The 9,467-nt window shown below is 36.1% G+C and overlaps 1 non-coding gene across 1 annotated transcript; it reads right to left on the bottom strand.

Moving 5' to 3' along the window:
- Positions 1–4,169: 4,169 nt before the first annotated feature.
- On the bottom strand, positions 4,170–4,298 carry LOC127218137 (small nucleolar RNA SNORA61). Its single transcript, XR_007834153.1, has one exon. It is a non-coding gene; the product is annotated as a small nucleolar RNA SNORA61 (small nucleolar RNA).
- Between the last annotated feature and the right edge of the window lie 5,169 nt (positions 4,299–9,467).

Raw genomic sequence — 9,467 nt, 5'->3', positions numbered from 1 at the left:
TGGGGTAACAGATTGGAGATGGGAATTCAAAGCAGAAAATATGGAGGTCAACAGAGCATGTATTTTAATGTATATGAATACTCCCTCGGGGCAATACCAAAAACTACTAATAAAGAATAAATTTTTGTGGTATATATCATCATGTCTCCATCTCCAAACTAAAGGATTATAACAGGTATTGAAAATCTATTAAGAACCAGCCAGGAGTTTCGCAGCCATTGAGGCTGAGGTATGCGGATCTCTGTGAGTTCAAGACTTGCCTGGTGTATAAGAGCAGGTTCCCAGGCAGCTTCTGAAAATCCTGTTCCAAGAAACAAAAAAAAAATTATACTGTGAGCTATAATGTCGATGATGGCATTGAATCTTGATCCCCTACAAGACTAACAAATGCTCTGAGCCATTTCTCTCTAACCTTCATTTTGTGTTTAGACTGAACAAATAATTGGAGAAACTTGTTATGTGCATCTGCATACTCATGTGTGTATGATACACACAAAAGAAAATATTTTCTTGCTTTGTAGTTAACAAGAATGAACCATTATAAAACACTGTATTTGATTTTGTTTTCTCTTCTTTCTTTCCTTATTCTCTTCATCCTTCCTTCCTTTTTTCCCTCACTACCTCCCCTTCCTCCATCCCTCCCTTCCATAATATTCATAATATTTTTTTGCATACAGAGTTTCAAGAGGTATTTTTTTTTTATTGCCAGAACTCACTTTATTATATCAGGCTGGCTCCCATCTCACATAGATCTGCCTGCCTATTCCTTCTGAGTGGTGGGATAAAAGATATACCATGTTCAGCAAGTTAGTTATTCAGGATTACTAGTCCCTAAATGTGGATTTAGAAAATTAAACCATATATTTACATATCTCTATTGTAGACAGATACTTAGGGCACAAAAGGATATATTTATGGGGATTGATTTAAAAAAGTATAATATTTAAAAAGTTACTTGTGTATGTATATGTCAGGTATGTGCATTCCATGATGTGGGTATGGAGTTCAGAAGACAAATTTTGGGAGGCAATTTTCCTACCATGTGGGTTCTGGGGATTAAACTCAGATTATCAGTCTAAGTGGCAGATGCTTTTACTTGCCAAGCCATCTCATTGGATCAGGATTGAATTTCAGATGAGTTAAGTTCTAAATTGTAAAGCTATTATCATGAGTCATTACCTTCTCTTTTTGTTTTCTCTTTTTACTCAATATCCAGTCTCTGATGGAGAGCCTGCTAAGGATGAAAGACTGGAATTCTGTGTTTGGGGAAGATGTAACTGATGATGGTAATCTGGATGTAGAAGTGAACAATGATTTAGAGAATAACGTGCACTGACTTGTGTTGACTGGCTCCTTGTTTCCTCTTCATTCCACATGTGTATCGAGCTCCTCATATACTTAGACTTGGCAAATTTTGTCTATCTTCATGAAGTACCACACACTCTTTCCACCTTATTTAGCTAGTCTTTTGTGTAAATCTTTCTTTACCTCTTCAGAGTTGTAGACTTCTTCTCTTTTGTTCTTCTCTATAGCCTATATTTCTTCATTATAACAACACAGCTCTTCAGTTCTATAACAAAAGGGGAACTATAGTAAGGTATAGTAAGGTATATTTGTATTTTTCATTTTTATTTTATAATAGAAGAAACACAAATTCTATTTATGTTTAATAGTACTTAACTTGGAGCCATGGTTCATTAATAATTTTAGTGTTGAAGCCACGATTGACTAATTAACCTGGATGCTGTAATGCCATAAGAATCTAAGCATAGTAAAGTCCATGGAAACTGTTTATGTAAATATTCAGTTCTTGTTGCGTCTCTGTAGTGCACTGTCTATCTTCCTGAGTGTAGGTCACTCTACCTTATATAAATTATTGTTTTTATTTTAATTACTATTTTTACTGAGACAATCCTCTTGTCTTAGCTGTGAAATGTTGGAATTAGAGTCAAGAGCAAGTAAGCTCAGCCTCAAATTGTTTAATTTTGGCCAGAAGAGGGGTTGCAAGACTAGATGAAGAACTAATGCATTAATTTGGGTGTGTTCACTAAGTATGGTTTTATTTTTCACTGTAGGTAATCAGCCTAAGGGAGCGTTGAGGAAGCTAATATATTCTACTGAGGTTTGTATTAGTATGTAAAAATCTAGATGAGAAGGAGCAGGACCTACAGCAGAGATGAAATCTGTGTGTCCTTATGTAACTAATTTAAAGATTGCTTTTATTTTTTTTGTATAAGGTAATGTGATAATTGATTAGAATTTTCTTTTTCTTTTGATGTATTAATTTTCTGTGCATTGGTGGTTTGCCAGCATGCTTGTCTTTATGAGAGTTTGAGATTCCCTGGAACTGGAGCTACAGACAGTCGTGAGCTGCCATGTGGGTGTAGAGAATTAAATCAGGGTCCACTGGAAGAGCAGCCACTGCACTATCTCTCCAGCCCCTAGGATTTCCTTATCAATTTCTTTTTTATATCAACTTTAGAAATTCTTATAATTAGAGTATTTAGAAATGTTCAAATTGTACACTCATTCCTTCCATTAAAGATATCTTCAGAAATATTATTGTTTTATTTCATCATTCACCTTGTTCATTCTTTTCTTCTGGTTCCAATGGTTCCACATACTCTTTTGAGAAATAAGTAATAGCTGTGTTTTCTTCCGATTTATTCCCTCTGTCTGTTCTTAGTTAATCTGTGTAAAAAGTCCTGATTGTATAGGGTGAAGGCTGCTTTAGCAGCTGCACTGATGTCTTTATGTTGTCTATGATAACATCATCACAGGGAAAATAACTGCAGAACAGTAGTATGGGGTATATTGGGGATGATTTTTTTTTTTTTTTTGTGTGTGTGTGTGTAATTGATAATTGCTTTTCTTCTTCTTTTCCTTCTTTAAAGTTAAGCGCTTCGTTAAAAACCCTAGAAGGAGACAGAAACCAAATTTATACTCAGTTATCTGAAATAGATGCAACAAATGATGATCTTACAGGTAAGGGTTCTTGACGAACATGTCTCCTTAAATAGAATGAATTACTTCTGAGTTTTACTGTCAGTGGTAAACGTACTCCATTTTCTCTTATATTTATGTAAATTATTAAAAGCCTGTAAGAATGTGGAGTATGGTGCATCTTTGTTAATGTTTCTACTGCTATGTAGAGACACTTTGACGATGGCAACTCTTATAAGGAAGACATTCATTGGATCTGGCTTATAGTTCAGAGTTCTAGGGCAGACAAATGATAAGTATACCTTAAAGTAGTATTCCATAGTAATTGCACTGCAGAAGATCACACAGGCAGACATGGTGCTGGGGAAAGAGCCAGGAGTTCTATATCTAGATCTGCAGGCAGCAGGAAGGAAGAGTGCCACTGCGTCAGTCTTCCTAATAGTGTCACATCCTCTGAGCCTAGAGTGACAGTTTCACTCAAGCCACCACAAGGAGTACAATGTTGGATATAGTTTTAGATGTTAAAAAGTTTTAAATTTAAATTTTTCCTCAATTTTTTAAAATTGAGAAAGTGATCTTCAGGACTTGACCTTGTAATGTCTACTACTTTAATATATTCATATAATTTATTAGCATACACAGTAGTGGCTTTAGACCTATAAAATATATATTTATTAGGGAAAGCATTAAAAAAGTTTGCTGATTTTGTTCATATTGAAAAATAGTTTTTTCCAGTTGTGTTTGTGCTGTAAAAGGTATATATATCACATCTCACTTTGTTAATGAAATAAATTCATATGTTTATATCTGAAGAGAATGGATGGACATATTCAAATATCTGTGCTGGTTAACTCAGAATGGTAACACAGTCATTTTTTCTTATTTCTCCTCATCTATATTTTCTTTTCAAAACAGGCTTTATTGATCCTGTTACACTTGCATAAATGATGCAACATAAGACAAAAGCTTCTGCTTGTGGAGCTTCATTTCCACCTGCCTGATGCTCTTCCTGCCTGTTTCTAACTCTACACCTATGATCACAGGCAAGGCCCCTTCACTGATTACACAGCTAAACATAAACATACCAGAAATCAACAACAACAAAATAATCATCTCAATGAGTACAAGAAACGTCAATATGTAGTCAACCATTGCCACGGCTGCCCAGAACTTTACATTTCTTCCTTTTCATTCTTAACTTATTCTGTATTCCAAACGATAGCCAGAACCATTTGAATCTGGACCTATGCTCTATACCAGACTTCATCATTGGGAGGCCAGCTTCAGTGTACTTTATCTTCTTTATAACCTTCAAGACCAGGGTTGAGATCTGATGAGATAAAGACCAAAAGGGTCTCAAAGGCCTTTAACTCTTTTAATGAGAAAAATGCTTAAAAAATATTGAACCATTGGATTAAATTGCTCTACTCATTGATTATAGTAATTGTATTGTTATTAGACCTGAAAAAACACTAGTCTAATTAAAAAAAAATGCTGCTGAGATGAATGGTATTAAAAGAGTGGAAGATACAGAGAGGAATAGGCACTCTGTTCTCAAGGCAGCTTTATCAAGGCATATATTAACATACATGTATCTTAGTAGGAAGTACCAGTGTAGCAAGCAATTAGTTCACCAGTTATTCCATTGTTTACTCCTTCTCTTGGCCAGTCTTAATCCCCTCCCCCCCACCAAGTAATACTGTAAACTCTTGTGTGTGTAGAGCGTTCCTCCAAATCCACCTTTTCTTTTTCCATGGTGTTTTTAAAAATTATTTAATGTTTTTCATTTATTTACTTTATTGGGATTTTGCTCACATATATGTCTGTGTGAGAGTGTCAGATCCCCGGGAACTGGAGTTACAGACAGTTTTGAGCTGCCCTGTGGGTGATCGGAATTGAGCCAAGGTTCTCTGGAAGAGCATTCATTGCTCTTAACTGCTGAGCCATGTCTCCAGCCCCAACATTCTTTCCTTAATGCGTCATAAAATTTTTCAATAATTAATTTTTACCATATGGGAGCATTTTTCTCTAACCATCTCTCATCTCCCATAGTATCTGGCCTTTTTGGTAATAATTTATAGTGTTCCTTTAAATATAGCATTCCTTTAAATGCATGTTTCTATGTAACCCCAGGATTCTTGAAGTCCTCACATTTCTACCTCAACTTCTCACATGTCTTCTGTATATAGGCTTAAAATTCCTGCACCTGGCCTGTACAATGCCCTATTATAGTGTGTGGGTTCAGTGGATAAAAGCCCCTTCTTCTGAGCCTTATGCTCTGAATTCAGTCTCCACTGGAAAGAGAGAACAGACCCATGCTAGTTGTCCTCTGACCTTTGCCCACCCGGGCATGCAGGCTCAGGTGAACACACACACACACACACACACACACACACACACACACACGTAATTTTTTAATTGAGCTATACTTTTTCCCAGTCCCCTTCCCTCTGAGCCCCTGCCTTCCATGTCTCCCAAACACTTAGTTTTAAAAGTTTTAAAATGAGATAAAGTAAGACACTAGAAAAAAAGATCTTGAGTGTATAATGGTAAAATAATTTATGTTTTGTAAGACTTCTTTGCATTAGTATGATTCAATTATATTACAGCTTATATTGACCATTGATTTCTTGATAAGTGACTTGTTAGATTTGGCAGAGAGCATGGATGGGCATTTCTTTTCTGATATAGCTTTACAATTTTTGCATAAGTCACCTATGCATGATTTCCTGTACATGTTCCCTTTGCTATTACTGTATTGACACAAACTTTTCTTTTGGTCCATATGTTTAGTTATCTTGCATTTTAGAATAATAATACCCCATTGCATATAGTTACTATACTTTTCCTTGTTATGATTTTGAAACTGCCCTTTTGGAGTATAGTGCATTTTTTCTTGTATTCGACTGGTTCACATATGTTTTGGGAATGATATCTTAGAGCAGGTCAGAGTTGAGGATCTCATTTCAATATTAGAGCTGTGTAGAGTTGTAGTAATCATAATAAAAGAAAAGTGAGATATGTAAAAATAATGGTATGCTATTTCATACAGAATTCACAATCACTTATAATTGATAAACTATTTTGTGTGTGTCTGTATTCATATGTATATAGAGGACAAAAGTAGATATTCAGGCTTTCCTTCAATAGCTTTCCCCCTTATTCATTGAGAAAGCTCTCATTAAACCTGGATTGTGCTGCTCAGTGAGCCCTAGGGATCTTGTTTTTTCCCTTTCCAGCACTCACACAGGTCTTATATGGGTGCTCATGACCCAAACTTTGGTCCTCATGTTTGTTTAGCCAGTACCTAACTGACTGAGCTATCTCCTCAATTTTGTGGGTGATTCAGTAGTATAGCAGTTGAAATAATTGAAAAGTCATTACTCTTTCCAGTCTTCATTTTGTTTGAGACTTGGTCTCACAGGAAAGTGGAAATAAGCACTTATTATCAGCTACTTTGAATGACAGCACATGAACAATTTTGACTGAAAAAAAAAGGCTGATTTATTATTGTACTAGTAACTGAACTATTGTCTATAGTAATTGTCTATAGCTGTATGTCCCTGGGCATGTCCAATCTTGTCAATTATCTTATTTCTTTAAGATTTATTTATTTAATATGTATACAGTGTTCTGATTGGATTCACACCTGCAAGCCAGATGAGGGCACCAGACACCATTACAGATTGTGTGAGCCACCATGTAGTTGCTGAGATCTGAACTCCGGACCTTTGGAAAAACAAACACTCCCCTTAACCTCTCTAGCCGATAAAAATTTAAGACATATTTTTAGTTGTATATTTTCTGAGTGATTCCATATACATTAAAAAACCCTAGGCATGGGACTAAGGATTTTTGTTTTCAAGACAGACTTCTCTGTGTATCTTTATAAAGTAGGTGGGTTTTGAAGTCACAGTGATCTGGCCAATTTTGTGTATCTTTAATATGTTTTTAATTTTATGAAATTCCTTTAATTTTGTTTCTTTTTGATTTTGTACCTTTTTCCAGAGCATATGCGAAGTCTCAAGTCTGAACAAGTGTCTCTGCAGTCAGGTAATACACAACTTGAAATAGAGAAACAGAAGCTTCAGAGGAAAATCACAGTGATGATGGAGCTGTACCAAGACAATGAAAGGATGCTTCACATTTGAGTGGTGTTTGGTAACTCCAGTGAAAGGCAAGTGAATTGTCTTTAAATGCATGTTATGTATTAGAGGCTTTACACATTGATTATTGGATGTTATCAATTACATAGAATCACTCATGTTTCTTTTTTTTTTTTTAATTTGGTGTTTGTGTTTTCAAAACAGGATATGTCTGTGTAGCTTTGCAGCCTATCCTGGAACTCACTCTGTAGACCATGCTGGCCTTGAACTAAGAGACATCCACCTGCCTTTGCTTCCTGATTGCTAGTTTTAAAGTAGTGCCCTAAATTACCTGGCTACATCCTTCACATTTAAGAATGTTATTTTGTCTCGAACGTTTTTTTCATGATCAAAATGTAAATATGTTGGAATTCCCAAGCTACCTTTCTTAATATCTAGTAACATTTATCAGATTATTGCCTTAAACTCATGCTGACATACAGGGTCTGGGAATCTGAGTACTGTCTTTTGATGGCACTTCCTGGTGTATATAAAACTGACTCCTTTCTTCTGTGCATGTTAGTCTTGCTTAATATTCCTTGTTGTAGTTACTAAATGGCAGTATCATTGTCTTTGTGAACAGGGCAGCTGCTAGTCATCCTACAGTGCCCGTTTTGTGTCCCATATTTGTTTGTCTTATCATCAAATTCTGTCAAATTTCTTAACATTTAATATGATGGCTTTTTTATCATCTACCAATACTCTGGTTAAAGCCATCATTAGCAGTAGTTGGTACATTACAGTAGCCCTATGAATATCTTTAAACCTCAACTTCCTACACTATCTTTTCTCTGTAAACTCAGAATAACTCCTAAAACATAAATTATGCATAGTGTCACAGTCTTTCCTGGACCCCCACCCCAAATGCTTTTAAACAGACTTAAAACAAGATTCTCAGAGCCAAGTTTACCGTACCCACCTTGTGAGAAGCTATAGACTATACTATGTCTCTTTTCTTTGTTGCTATCTATTGCCTTTGGCTTTCTTCATTTTTGGTGTGCCCAGCACATCTGTATGGTAAGGTCTTTCATCTTTCAAGCTTTTTCTTTTCTTCTTATTTTTTTCACTATGTGGTGTTCTATGTGCTTGCATTTTCGAATCTTTCATTCAGATGTGGTTCCCACTATCATCTTAAAGAAGGCTTTCTAGGTACCCTAACTGAACCAATATCTCTTATTTTGTTCCGTTATTTCTCATCACATCTTGTTTTGTTCTCTAAACATCATGTGCTCCACTTCTCAGTAATTTAAACCCTGTAAGATGTGTGGTACTTTTATTTATATTCCCAGTGCCAAAACTGAAAGGAAAATAGTGGTTTTCCAATCAATATTCGTGCTCAATCAATTCTTCAATGACCTTGAAAGGATAATAATCAACTTTATACAGATAAAGAAAAAGAAAAAAAAAAAAACAGGATAGCCAAAATAATCCTGTACAATAAAGAAACTCGAGGAGGCATCACCATCCTCAACTTTAAGCTCTACAACAGACCCATAATCCTGAAAACAGCCTGGTATTGGCACACAAATAGACAAGGTCACCAATGAAATTAAATCAAATATTCTGACATTAACCTACACAGCTACGAACACCTGATTTAGGACAAAACAGCTAAAATACAATGGGGCGAGGACAGCATCTTCAACAACTGGTGTTAGGACAATTGGATAAGGGTATGTAGAAGACTGTAGATAGACCCATGTCTATCGCCATGCACAAAACTCAAGTCCAAATGGATCAAAGACCTCAACATAAATCCATCCACACTGAAACTCAAAGAACCTCATAGAAGAGAAAGTGGGAAGTACCTTTGAACAAACTGGTACAGAAGACTGCTTCCTGAACATAACTCTAGTAGCACAGACACAGTACAATTAATAAATGGGACCTCCCCAAACTGAGAAGCTTCTATAAGGCAAAGGACACAGTTGACAAGACTAAATGGCAGCCCACAGACTGGGAAAATATCTTCACCAATCCTACATCTGACAGAGGGCTGATCTCCAGAATATACAATGAACTCAAGAAACTAGTCAACAAAACACCAAATAACCCTATTAAAAATGGGGTCCAGAACTTATTAGAGAACTCTCAATAGAGGAAATTCAAAAGGCTGGATGGCCCTAAAGAATGTACTCACAATCCTTAGCTACCAGGAAAATGCAAATCAAAGGAACTACGAGATAACATCTTACTGCTGCCAGATTGGCTAAAATTAGAAACACCAACAACAACTTATGCTGGACAGGATTGCAGAAAGGGGAGCACTCCTCCACTGTTGTTGAGAGTGCAAAGTTGTACAGTTATTTTGGAGATCATTAAGGCGGTTACTCAGGAAAATGGGAATCAGTCTACCACAGGCTCCGACATTCGCCATCT

Source organism: Phodopus roborovskii, unplaced genomic scaffold (genome assembly GCF_943737965.1).
Source record: "Phodopus roborovskii unplaced genomic scaffold, PHOROB, whole genome shotgun sequence".
Lineage (NCBI taxonomy): Eukaryota > Metazoa > Chordata > Mammalia > Rodentia > Cricetidae > Phodopus > Phodopus roborovskii.
The sequence above is the reverse complement of the archived record's forward strand: the minus strand, read 5'-3'. Positions and strand labels throughout refer to the sequence as shown.